General features: G+C 34.6%; 1 protein-coding gene across 6 annotated transcripts in view; it reads right to left on the bottom strand.

Annotated features, from left to right (window-relative positions):
* Ppp2r3a (protein phosphatase 2 regulatory subunit B''alpha) overlaps positions 1-14,304 on the bottom strand; it is a 160,729-nt gene that overhangs the window by 47,199 nt on the left and 99,226 nt on the right. The window lies entirely within an intron of this gene.

The raw sequence follows: 14,304 nt of genomic DNA on the forward strand, positions 1-14,304 counted from the left end.
TTACCAATATATCTGGAGGCAATATTTTTTTGAACCAATTTAAGTTTTGATATCAGGTATAATTCCTGGTGAAAAATAAACCTACATCTACATATTTTGAATCTGCTTTTATAATTTTGGGAAGAAAAAATTTTCTGCTCTCAAGTCTTACTTTCCCAGCTGCTTACACATCCCTTCCTTTATTTACCTCTCATTTATACAGTGATGCCCAAGTAGTATTTATTGGCTGAATGTTCTGAGAAGACAAATGTGGGGGTAGTATCTCCTAGGTTGGTCTTATGACTGATCAGCAGTCAGAAGGATGGCTTTCAAGGTGGTATGATTGAAGAGGGCATTATTCTGGTTATTAAAGCTTTATTCATCAGAGCCTTGAAGACCTCTGGTTTTCCATACTTTTATGGAAACTCAAAATACATCTTGGGTAATTTACATGCTGACTTTCACACGGGCATAAACATCTTTCTTATCAGCTAGTGTTTTAATGAGTTTAGCAGAAGCAAAACTCTGGAAAACACCAGAGATAGGATGGGAAGGAAACAGGAAACAAATGTCTAGACTGGGGATGTGTGCTACAGCATAGGGGAAGACTGGAAAAGTAAGATAGAGGCTGCAATCCCGGGTACCAAAAAAAAAAAAAAAAAAAAAATCAAAATCTCATTTATCATAATTCCATGTCCCCTCTCTTAAGTTAAAGTCAATTTCAGTGCTTGCTTCAGCAGCACATATACTAAAATGACAGGAATACAAATCATGTCTCAATAATAATCCTGAATGTTAATGGCCTAAACTCACCAATCAAAAGATATAGACGGTCAGACTGGATAGAAAAAAAAAGAAAAAAAAAGACCCAATAGTATGCTGCCTTCAAGAGACTCAGCTCATAGGAAAAGATATCCATAGACTGAAGGTGAAAGGTTGGGAAAAAACATACTACTCACATGGACTGTGGAAACAAGCAGGGGTTTCAATCCCCATATAAAATAAAGTAGACTTCAATCCAAAGTTAATCCAAAGGGATAAAGAAGGACATTTCATACTGCTTAAGGGAACCATCCATCAACAAGACATAACAATTATAAATATATATGCCCCAAACAATGGAGCATCTACATTTATCAAACAAACTCTTCTCAAGTTCAAGAGTCAAATAGACCACAACACAATAATTCTGGGTGACTTTAACACACCTCTTTCACCACTGGTTAGAGCTTTCAAACAAAAGCTAAACAAAGAAACTACAGAACTCAATAATACAATCAATAACTTAGACTTAACAGACATACATAGAATATTTCATCCATCAATGATTGAATATACTTTCTTCTTAGCAGCACATGGATCCTTCTCTAAAATAGACCATATTTCATGCCACAAAGCAACTCTTAGCAAATACAAAAAGTAGAGAGACTACCCTGCATTCTATCAGATCATAATAGAATGAAATTAGAAATCAATGATAAAATAAAAAATAGAAGCTACTCCAACACCTGGAGACTAAATAATATGCTACTGAATGAACAATGGGTTGCAAAAGACAGCAAAAAGGAGATTAAAAATTCTTAGAGGTAAATGAAAACACTGATACAACATATCAAAATCTCTGGGACACTATGAAAGCAGTACTAAAAGGAAAGTTCATTGTATGGAGTTCATTCCTTAAAAGAAGAAAAAGTCAACAAATAAATGACCTAACATTACATCTCAAAGCTCTAGAAAAAGAAGAACAAATTAACGCCAAAAGCAGAAGACAGGAAATAATTAAAATCAGAGCTGAGATCAATGAAATTGAAACAAAAGAAACAACTGAAAAAATTGACAAAACAAAAAGTTGGTTCTTTGAGAAAATAAATAAAATTGAATAACCCTTACCCAGGCTAATGAAGAGAAGGAGGGAGAAAATTCGAATTACTAAAATTCTTGATGAAAAAGGAAATATCACAATGGACACTACAGAAATACAGGAGATAATGATAAATTATTTTGAAAATTTGTACTCTAATAAAATAGAAAATATCAAAATCACCTACAAATTTCTAGAGTCAGATGATTTGCCCAAACTGAATCAGGATGATGATATACAAGTTAAACAGATCAATTTCAAGCAATGAAATAGAAGACGCCATCAGAAGCCTACCAACCAAGAAAAGCCCAGGACCAGATGGAAACGCATTTGAGTTCTACAAGACCTTCAAAGAAGAACTAATACCTTTACTTCTCAAATTATTTCATGAAATAGAAAAAGAGGGAACACTTCCAAACTCATTATATGAGGCCAATATCACCCTGATTCCAAAACCAGACAAAGACATATTAAAGAAAGAAAACTTCAGACCAGTACCTCTAATGAACATAGATGTAAAAATTGTCAATAGAATTCTGGCAAATCAAATACAAGGATGTATCCAAAAGATAGTGCACCACAATCAAGTGGTGTTCATTCCAGGGATGCAAGGTCGTTCAACATTCAGAAATCAATAAATGTAATTCATCACATCAATAGACTTAAAAATAAGAACTATATGATCATCTCAATAGATGCATAAAAAGCATTTGAGAAAATACAACACTTTTTCATGTTCAAAACACTAGAAAAACTAGGGATAACAGGAATATATCTCAACATTGTAAAAGCTATCTATGTTAATCTGAAGGCTAACATCATTCCAAATGGAGAAAAATTGAAGGCATTTCCTCTAAAGGGATGCCCTCTTTTACCACTTACATTTAACATAGTTCTTGAAACTCTAGCCAGAGCAATTAGACAGATGAAAGAAATTAAAGAGATATGGATAGGAAAAGAAGAACTCAAACTATCTCTATTTGCTGATGACTTGATTCTACACCAAAAAATCCCATCAGAAACGTTCTAGAACTAATAAATAAATTCAGCAAAGTAGCAGGATATAAAATCAACACTCATAAATCAAAGACATTTTTTTGTACAGCAGTGACAAATCCTCTGAAAGAGAAACTAGGAAAACTACCCCATTTGCAATAGCCTCAAATAAAAAATGAAATACTTGGTAATCAATGAAAGCGGTGAAAGACCTCTATAATGAAAACTACAGAACACTAAAGAAAGAAATTGAAGAAGTCCTTAGAAGATGGAAAGATCTCCTGTGTTCTTGGATAGGCAGAATTAATATTGTCAAAATGACCATACTACCAAAGCACTATACAGATTTAATGCAATTACAATCAAAATCCCAATGACATTCTTCATAGAAATAGAAAAAGCAGGGCTGGGGTTGTGGCTCACCGGTAGAGCACTCACCTTGCATGTGCGAGACCCTGGGTTTGATCCTCAGCACCACATTAAAAAAAGTGAATGAATAAAATAAAGGTATTGTGTCCAACTACAACTAAAAAAAAAAAAAATGTAAAAAAAAAAAGAAAAAAAAAAAGAAGTAGAAAAAGCAATCATGAAATTAATTGGAAAAATAAGAGACCCAGAATAGCCAAAGCAATCCTTAGAAGAGTGAAGCATGTGGCATCACTATACCAGATCTTAAACTATACTACAGAGCAATAGTAACAAAAACATCATGGTATTGGCACTGAAATAGATTTGTAGACCAATGGTACAGAATAGAGGACAGAGACAAACCCACATAAATACAGTTATCTCATATTAGACAAAGGCACCAAAAACATATATTGGAGAAAAGATCGCCTCTTCAACAAATGGTACTGGGAAAACGAAATCCATATGCAGCAAAATGAAATAAGCACCTATCTCTCATCATGCACAAAACTCAACTCCAAGTGGATCAAAGACCTAGGAATTAAACTAGAGACCCTGTGCCTAATAGAAGAAAAAGTAGGCCCTAATCTTTATCATGTCGAATTAGGCCCTGGCTTCCTTAATAAAGACTCATATAGCATAAGAAATAAAACCAAGAATCAATAAATGGGACGGATTCAAACTAAAAAGCTTCTTCTCAGCAAAAGAAATAATCAGTTGGGCTGGGGATGTGGCTCAAGCGGTAGCGTGCTCGTCTGGCATGCGTGCGGCCCGGGTTCGATCCTCAGCACCACATACAGACAAAGATGTTGTGTCCGCCAAATACTAAAGAATAAATATTAAAATTCTCTCTCTCTCTCTCTCTCACTCTCCCTCTCTCTCACTCTTTAAAAATAAAAAAAAAAAAAGAAATAATCAGTGAGGTGAATAGAGAGCCTACAGAATGGGAGCAAATTTTTATCACATGCACATCAGATAGAGCACTAATCTCTATGATATATAAAGAACTCACAAATCTTAACACCAAAAAACCCAAATAATTCAATCAATAAATGGGCAAATGAACTGAACAATTTTCAGAAGATGATATACAAACAATCAACAAATATATGAAAAAATGTTCAACATCTCTAGCAATTAGAGAAATGTACATCAAAACTACTCTAAGATTTCATCTCACTCCAGTCAAAATGGCAGGTAGTTAGAATACAAACAACAATAAATATTAATGAGGATGTGGGGAAAAAGGCACACTCATACATTGCCAGTGGGACCACAAATTGGTGCAACCAATATGGAAAGCAGTATGGAGATTCCTTGGAAAACTTGAAATGGAACCACCATTTGATCCAGCTATCCTATTCCTCGGTTTATACCCAAAAGACTTAAAAACAGCATAGTACAGTGATGCAATGACATCAATGTTTATAGCAGTACAATTCACAATAGCAAAATTGTGGAACCAACCTAGTTGCCCTTTGGTAGAGAATGGATAAGGAAAATGTGATATATATATATACACACACACACACACACACACACACATACACATACACATACACCCAGTGGAATATTACTCAGCATTAAAAGAGAATAAAATTATGGCATAGGTAAATGGATAGAACTGGAGAATATTATGCTAAGTAAGCTAATCCCATAAAGCCAAATACTAAATGTTTTCTCTGATATGTGTATGCCGATCTATAACAGGGATGTGGTGGGGAGCATGGGAGGAATGGAGGAACTTTAGATAGGGCAAAGGGGAGGGAGGAAAGGAAAGGGTGTATGGGGATAGGAAAGATGGTGGAATGAGGTGGACATCATTACCCTAAGCACATGTAAAGACACAAATGGTGTGACTCTACTTTGTATACAACCAGAAACATGAAAAATTATGCTCTAGACGTGTACTATGAATTGAAATGCATTCTGCTATCATGCATAACAAATTAGAATAAATAAATAAATTAAAAAAACCTTTCTCCTTTGCAAAACTCTGATTGGCATTCTGTGTAGTGGGCAAAACAGAACTGATTCAGTAACAGTGTGAGGAATAAACGGGAAATCCTATGCAGATGGCATCTGGTGATACCTCTAGCGTAAGAAGAATTACTTTCTGGGACTGAGAATATAGTATAGTTAAAATCTTTATTTGATTTCCTTAAAAAAATTCCCAAAGCTCCCAAACAGCAGAAATCCAATGGAAAAATAATCCACTAAACGAGAGTCAAGACAAAAAGTGGCAGGAAATCACAAACACATATCCATACTAATACTGAAGGTTAATGATCTTAATTCCCCAATTAAAAGACACAGATTAGAAGAATGGATCAAAAAGCAATAACTAACCATATGAGCAGCCAACACTGATGCACACACTGATGTGAGGACCTGGACTGACATCCCAGCCCTTCTCATCTGTCTGATCCTCTGTGTTGTTCTCACTGCTCTCAAACTCTACAGCAGCCTCTTGACCTTGGTGAGAGCCACAACTTCTCCCTAGGACTGCCTCCTCACCTGGCCATCAGCTCCACCCCAGGGGAAGCCTGCCTTGGTCCCTGACCTGATCACCGTGGACTGAGTGAGTGGGCATCAGTGGACTTAGAGCCTAAGGCTTGAGACTTCTGATCTGACACTTGAGCTTGGCACGTAGAGGGAATGTCTGTCATGAGCCTGTCACAGTTAAATGTGTTTGCAGTGCTTAGAATTAATCTAGAATTGTTTGCTGTGAATAATTAATCTAGAATTAATTGCCGTGAATTGATTATGTATGTCTCTTGCAGTGCCCAGCATTAAGGATTGTCGTTTTCTTGATTAAGAACCTATAGAGTGAAATTGTATTGAGTGAGTTGAGTGAATAAAGCATTGAAAAGGGCAAAAAAAAAAAAAAAAAAAAAAGCTAACCATATGCTGTTTACAAGAGACTCATCTGACACGCAAAGACACCCACAGTCTGAAGGTAAAAGGATGGAAAAAATTATTCCATGCATAAGGACCCTGAAAACAAGCAGGAATAACTATTATCATATCTGACAAAGCAGATTTCAAGCAAAAATTAATCTGAATAGATAAGAAAGTCACTATGTCCTGATAAAAGGAACAATCCAACACGAAGATATTAACAATAATAAACATTTATGTTCCAAATGTCAGTACAACCAATTACATATAAAAATAAAACTATAAATCAAATGGACCTAATAGACATCTACAGAATATTTCACCCCAAAACAGCTGAATTTACTGCTTTAGCAGCACATGGAACATCTTCCAAAATATACCATATTCTAGGCCACAAAGGAAATCTTAGAAATGCCAAAAAAAAAAAAAAATCAATATAACCCCATGCATCCTATTAGATTGTAGTGGAATGAAACTAGGAAATCAGCAGCGAGAAAAATATGGAAACTATGTAAACATATGTAAATACTACTCTCTTAAATGAAGAATAGATCAAAGAAGAAATGAGAGTAGAAAACAAGAAATTTTTAGAAATGAATGAGAACAAAGATACACTATAACAAAATCATGGGGACAATATGAAAACAATTTTAAAAGGAAAATTTATAGAACTGAGTGCCTGCATTAAAAAAAAAAAAAAAAAAAAACAGATCCCCAATGAATAAGCTTATGGTCTACCTCAAGGGCTTAGAAAAACAAAACTAACTCCAAAACCAGTAGAAGACTGGAAATAATTAAAATGAGAGCTGAAATCAGTGAAATTGAGAACAAGATCAATGCAATGAATAGTTGTTTTTCACAAAGATAAATAAGATTGACAAAACCTTAGCCAAACTAAGAATGAGAAGAAGCAAATCAACAAGATCACAAAAGAAAAAGGAGATATCACAGACCCTTGTAAAATCAAGGATTATGAGAACTTACTTTGAAAATTTATACTCCAATAAACTAGAAAATCTGGAAAACACTGACAAATTTCTAGACACATATGACCTGCGCAAATTGAATCTGAGAGATATAGAAAATCTAAACAGACCAATATCAAGTAATGAAATTAAAATAGCAATTAAAAGCCTTCGATAAAAACAAAAGCCCAGGGGCTGGGGTTGTGGCTCAATGGTAGACACTTGCCTCGCACATGTGAAACACTGTTTGATCCTCAGCATCACATAAAAATAAACAATATAAAGATATTGTGTCCATCTTTGACTAAAAAAAAAAAAAAAAAAAAAAAAAAAGCCAGGACCTGATAGATTGTCAGCTGAGTTCTGCCACACCTTTACAGAAGAACTAACACCAGTCTTTCTCAAATTTTTCAGGAAACTGAAAGGGAGGGAACACTCCCAAAATACACTCAACGAAACCATTAAAACCCTGATACCAAAACCAAAGATGCATCAAGGAAAGAAAACTATAGACCAACATTCCTGATAAACACAGATGTAAAAATCCTTAATATATTATTAGCATACAGCATTCAAAAACACATCAAAAAGATAATACACCATGATCAAGTGAGTTTTATTCTAGGGGCACAAGGTTGGTTCAAAATTCACAAATCAATAAATGTAATTCACCACTTAAACAGAATTAAGGACAAGAATCTCATAATAATCTCAATAGATAAGGATCTCTGATAAGATCCAGCACCTATTTGTATTAAAAATGCTGGAGAAGTGAGGGATCAAAGGAACTTACCTCAACATGGTAAAAGCCATATATGACAGACCCAAAGCCAACATCATACTGAATGGAGAAAAACTTCAATCATTTCTGCTAAAATCAGGAAAAAGATAAGGCTGTCCACATTTACCACGCATATTCAATATAGTCCTCAAGACATTAGCCACAGTGATCAGGTAGAAAAGGAAATCAAAAGGGATACAAATAGGAATAAAAGAAGCCAAACTATCTTTGCTTATTACATAATCCTAGATCTAGAAGACTCAACAAAACAAAACAATAACAAAAAACTCCACCAGAAGACTTTTAAAGCTTATGAACGAGTTCAGCAAAGTAGCAGGATACAAGATCAACACCCATAAATCAATAGCTTTCTTATACTTTAACAGTGATTGAGACAAGAAAGAAATTAGGAAAATCATCCTACTTACAATAACCTCAGAACAAGCAAACAAACAAAACTACCACCTTGGCAGTGCAATTAATATAATCAAGGAGTAAAAGAGCTTTACAATGGACATTATGGAATAATGAAGAAAGAAACCAAAAAAGACTTTAGAAGGTAGAAAGACTTCCCATATTTTTGGATAGGCAGAATAAATATTGTCAAAATGGCCATATTACCAAAATCAATATACATATTCAATCTAGTTCCCACCAAAATATCAATGACATTATTTACAGAATTAGAAAAATAACAATTCTTAGATTCATTTGGAAGAATAAGAGACCCAGAATGACCAAAGCAAGGAAAAGCGAAGCAGGAAGCATCACACTATCTGATCTGAAATTATACTACAGAATTATAGTAACAAAAACAGCATGGTATTGGCATAAAAATAGAAATGAAGATCAAGGGAACAGAATAGAAGACCAGGGACCAATCCACATACCTATAGCCATCTGATCTTTGACAAAGGTGCCAAGAATATATCCTGGTGAAAAGACAGCTTTTTGAACAAATGGTGCTGGGGAAAATGGATAGCTATATGTAGAAAATGAAACATTCCACTGTTGTTGTATATTTAAAAAATAATAAAATCAATAAAAAAGAATATTAACTTGTTAAAAGGGCGATACTGCAAAAAAAAAAAAAAAAAAAAAAAAAAAAAAAAAAAAGGAAGACTTAGGAATTAGACCAGAAACCCTGCAAATGCTAGAAGAATACACAGGGTCAACACTCCATCATATAGGTGCTGGCACTGTTTTCCTTAACAAGGCCCCCAAAGTGCAAGAAATAAAACCAAGAATCAGTAAGTGAGATGCCATTAAACTAAAAAGTTTCTGCAAAGGAAAGGAAACAATTAACAGCATGAAGAGAGAGCCTACAGAATTGAAGAAAATATTTGCCAGCTATTTTCCAAAATACATAAAGAAATCAAGCTGGGCACAATGGCATATGCTTGTAATCCTAGCAACTTGGGAGGTTGAGGCAGGAGGATCGTGAGATCAAAACCAGCATCAGCAGATTAGCAAGGCACTTAGCAACTCAGTGAGAACCTGTCTCTAAATAAAATAAAAAAGGGATGGGGATATGGCTCAGTGGTTAAGTGCCCTGTACCAAAAACAAAACAAAACTCAAGTAACACATCAATAAATCAACAAAAGAACTAAACAGAAACTTCTCCATGAAAGAAACACAAATGGCCAACACATACATGAAAAAATGTTCAACATCTCTAGCAAACAGGGTAATCTAAATAAAAATTACAATAATATTTTACTTCAGTCCAGTCAGATGGCAATGATCGAGAATACAAGCAATAATAAATGTTGGTGAAGTTGCAGGGAAAAAGATACACTTGTATATTGTTGGTGAAAAGAATAATTTTGGAGATTCCTCAGAAAACTAGGGATGGAACCACTCTATGACCCAGTTATTCTACTCTTTGGTATTTTTCCCATAGATCTAAAATTGGCATAGTATAGTGATACAGCTACCTCAGTGTTCACAGCAGCATAATTCATCATAGCTAAATTATGGAATCAACCCAAGAGCCTATCAATTAATGAACAGATGAAGAAATTGTGAAATATATGTATAGTGGAGTTCTACTTGACCCTAAAAAAGAATTAAATTATGGCATTCATAGGTAAATGGAGAATATCATCCTAAGTGAAATAAGCCAAACTCAGAAATTCCAAGGTTGAATGTTTTCTATCACATGCAAAAACTAGAGTAAAATTAAGGGAAGGGAAGGATGAGATATCATAAAGATAAAGGGAAGATCAGTAATGTAGAAGAAGGAGATTGAGAGGCAGACTGAAGGGAAGGGTAAGGGGAGGCAATGCAGAATGAATTCTTAAAAAATCATGTTATGTGCATATATAAATATACCATAGGGAATTTCACATTAATGCATAAGTAAAAAGAATGAATTAAATATAAATAAATAAAGGGGAAAACTATAGTAGAGTAGGGGAAGGAAAATAGAAAAGGAAGGAGGACAGGAGAGAAAAGGGGAGAATCATGAACTGAAACTGAATTCCCTAAATGTATGAGCTTATCAAGATGAATCCAACTATTATGTATAACTATAAAGCTATAATTGAAATGTGAATTCAACATACTCACCAAATTCTTTTGAGTAGCATTAGATTTTATCCTTATTTCTTTATTTTTGATAAATTTAAAGTCTGTTTCCTATCTAAATTTTATACTTATATACTCAAGTATATTATTTATAGACATACTAACTTAAAATTTATTTTTACTTATTTTACTTTTCTTCTTTTTTTTGTTCTTTTTGACAGAATTTAAAAAATGTGCTTGTAGTTTTTTAGGTTTCCCTATTTTTAGCCTCTGCTAACCTACTTATCTAGCACCATAAAATAATGTATCTGTATTCCATTTTTCCATAGCCTAAATCTCCTTATTCAGTAGCCCCACTTCATTAACATGTTTGCTGGTTTCCACATTACTGATTCAGCACTTTAGATTGCTTAGGCAGGAATACCATCTAGTGGTAAAAGCATGTAGCAGCTGGTACTAAATTATGGTTTTATTTTTCTAACTTTTGGTCTACCATTTTTAAATACATAAAAATTAATCACAATTATAAAAATATCAAAACCTCCACTTCACAAGTATAGACCACCAGGAATAGAAGTGTTTCGTGGACCTGCCATATGGCTTTTGAAAATAGACTAAATGCGGGTTCAGAAATTATAAAGACTTCCTCACTGTAGATGACGTGAGTGCAGATCAACACACTCGAATGCTAGAAGCCTGGGTCTTCCACTTGGCAAGCAGTGATGGATGGATTATAAATCCAGACTCTGAAAAGTATGTCTTTGTAAAATTTGGACAATTCAAAAAATGTACCTGGGCCAGGCTGGTGGCTCATGCCTGTAATCTCAGCTACTCAGGAAACTTAAATAGGAGGATAACAAGTTGGAGACCAGCCTGGGCAATTTAGGGAGATCCTGTCTCAAAATACAAAATAAAGGGCTGAGGGTATAGCTCAGTAGTACAGTAACTCTGGGTTCAGTCCCCAGTACCAAATAAATGAAAAATAAGTAAATAATTTAAAATGTATCTAATAAAAGTGATTTCTTTTGGTGTCAAGAGCCAAATTTTCAAGGGGAGTTAATAAGCTCTCAGTGATGAGCAGTCATCACCAAACAACTTAGATTTCTTAGGAAATATCAATACCTTGTCTTCAACAATTAAAAAGCTGGCATTTCAGCCTAAAGTGATGAAGTTGGGCCAATCAAGATACTGAACACACCACTAAGACACCATCTGAGCAAATTACAGAAACATCTTTACTGACAGCACCAGTGTCATAAAGAAATATTTTAAATTTCATTGATTATTTTAAAAACTCATGTAAGCACCATTCCCTCAAAGGTTGGCATAAGTGGAGTCTTTCATTCCACTGGTAATCTTTGTACAGGATGCAAAACTGCAAACTCAAGGGCTACAATTTGCTGGTATTTCTAAATTTCATTTTCATTCAATATCAAGAGGCTTATTTCTTATTTGTTAACTCTTTTTTTTAACATTTATTTTTTAGTTGTAGGTGGACATAATATCTTTATTTTTATCTTTATGTGGTCCCTTATGCGTGCTAGGTGAGCACTCTACCACTAAGCCCCAGCCCCAGCCACTCAATTGTTAACTCTTTTGTGAAATAAAGAAGGAATATGGATTGACTTTTGGTGCATTTATTTTTTCCATATTTTTATTTCTGCACTATAGTTGTGCAGAATGTTGGGATTTGTTGTTACATATTCGTATAGGCACACAGTACAACAATGTAATTCGGCCAATGTCATTCTCCAGTAGATGTATGTAATCACTTATTAGTCTAAATAATCACTTATTTAGTCTAATGCAATCACTTATTTAGTCTTTTCAGTCTAAGAACAGCTGACAAAATAATTACCTAAACAAACCGAAAGTCTTTTCCTATAGTAAAGGGTTTTTTTTAAACATTTTTTTTTTTTAGTTGTTGATGGACCTTTATTTATATTCAGTGCCTCACATATGCTAGGCAAGCACTCTACCACTGAGCCACAACCCCAGCCCTATAGTAAAGGTTTTTTACTTGCGGGGGAAGGAGGGTAATGGGGATTGAACACAGGGGCACTCTACCACTGATCCATATTCCTAACCCTATTTTGTATTTTATTCAGAGACAGGGTCTCACTGAGTTGCTTAGTGCCTAGATTTTGCTGAGGCTAGCTTTGAACTTGTGATCCAGCCTCCTGAGCTACTGGGATTACAGGTGTGCACCACCGAGGCCAGCTGTGGTAAAGGTTTTTAAAGAATTAAGAGTTGTCCAACATCCCACCTACAAGCTAATTTTTGAGTCATGCTTTGTCTCAGTGGTTTCTTCCAAGTGTAAAGTGATGTAATTGAAGAACACTAGCATGTATACATAATACAGAATAAAGGCTGAGTTCCCTTATCCAAGTGATAACACTAGAGATATTTCAGGTTTCAGAATGTTTGGGATTTTGGAACATGTGCATACACTTTATTGGTTGAATATCCCTAATCTGAAATGCTCCAAAATCTGAGAGAGAGAGAGACAGAGAGAGAGAGAGAGAGAGAGAATATGAGAATGAATGAGTGTGTGTGTGTGTGTGTGTGTGTGTGTGCGTGCACATGTGTGCAGTACTGGGAATTGAACCCAGAGCTTCATTCATGCTAGGCAAGCACTCTATCACTGACCTACATCCCCATCTCTTTAAACATTTTAAAATTTTGAAACAGGATCTCAGGCTAGCCTTGACCTTTGTGACACGCCTGACTCAGGCCTGTGGTGTGTCACCATGCCCAGCCTAAATCCAAGACTTTTTGAGTGCTAATGAGCAAACAATTTCAGATTTGGAGCATTTCAAAGTTTGGATTAATGATGCTCAGCCTGGGTATTATGGTTCTACCCTATATGCCACTGAGATTATATGATATTCAACAGGGTCATATGATAAAATGATTTTGCTCTTTGGAGCTATTTGTCATTAATTCTGAGGCTGATCTTTATAAGTTTCTTAGAAACAGTGTAATATCTGTTTTTGATATATAAGCAGGATAGAAGACAATGCTTTAGTATGGTACTTTTGTGCCTAATGACATCATCAATGAATTTCATACTGGAAGGCCTTATTTGACATTTGTTCTAGAAAAACTCATTGTACTATGAAATAATACAAAAGTTTCAATGATTTCATGTTATTATTTTACCAGGTTTCACTAAGGAGAACAAGTGCATAAAATTTTATTTCCAGTTGTTCATTGTTATACCTTTTAGTTTCACTTTTCTTTTTTGGGGGGGTAATATGAGATTATTACAAGAGCAATCACTTGTCTTAGTACATATAGATTACATTCTGTATTCCCATTTGAATCTTGTTTACTATTTATGCTGTAATGCTGTTTTTTTAAAATTTTTTTTTGAGAGAGAGAGAATTTTTTAATATATATTTTTTAGTTTTTGGTGAACACAACATCTTTTATTATTTTATTTTTATGTGATGCTGAGGATCGAACCCAGTGGCCCGTGCATGCCAGGTGAGCGCATTACCGCTTGAGTCACATCCCTAGCCCTGTAATGCTGTTTTGATTTGCTATATTATTATGTTTCATCACAAGTATTTCTTGGTTAATGACTACTTCTGAGTAATGGATTCACTTTTGTGAATTGGGGATAAAGCAGAATAATACAACAAATTGTAAGTTTAACAAATACAAACAATAATGTGCAAATACCATGAAAAATATGACAGCAGAGATAATTAATGTACTCTGTTAATTGACCAGTATGGTTTTTTTTTGTTCAATGATCATTAACATGACAGAATTAATGAAAATGTAAATTATACATGAACAAAATGACTTCATGGCTTTTCATTTTAAAAATCATAAGTCTTCTTAGGACTACTTGCTAGATGACCCACAGACAATT

The sequence above is a fragment of the Callospermophilus lateralis genome, chromosome 10, assembly GCF_048772815.1.
Source record: "Callospermophilus lateralis isolate mCalLat2 chromosome 10, mCalLat2.hap1, whole genome shotgun sequence".
NCBI classification, from domain to species: domain Eukaryota; kingdom Metazoa; phylum Chordata; class Mammalia; order Rodentia; family Sciuridae; genus Callospermophilus; species Callospermophilus lateralis.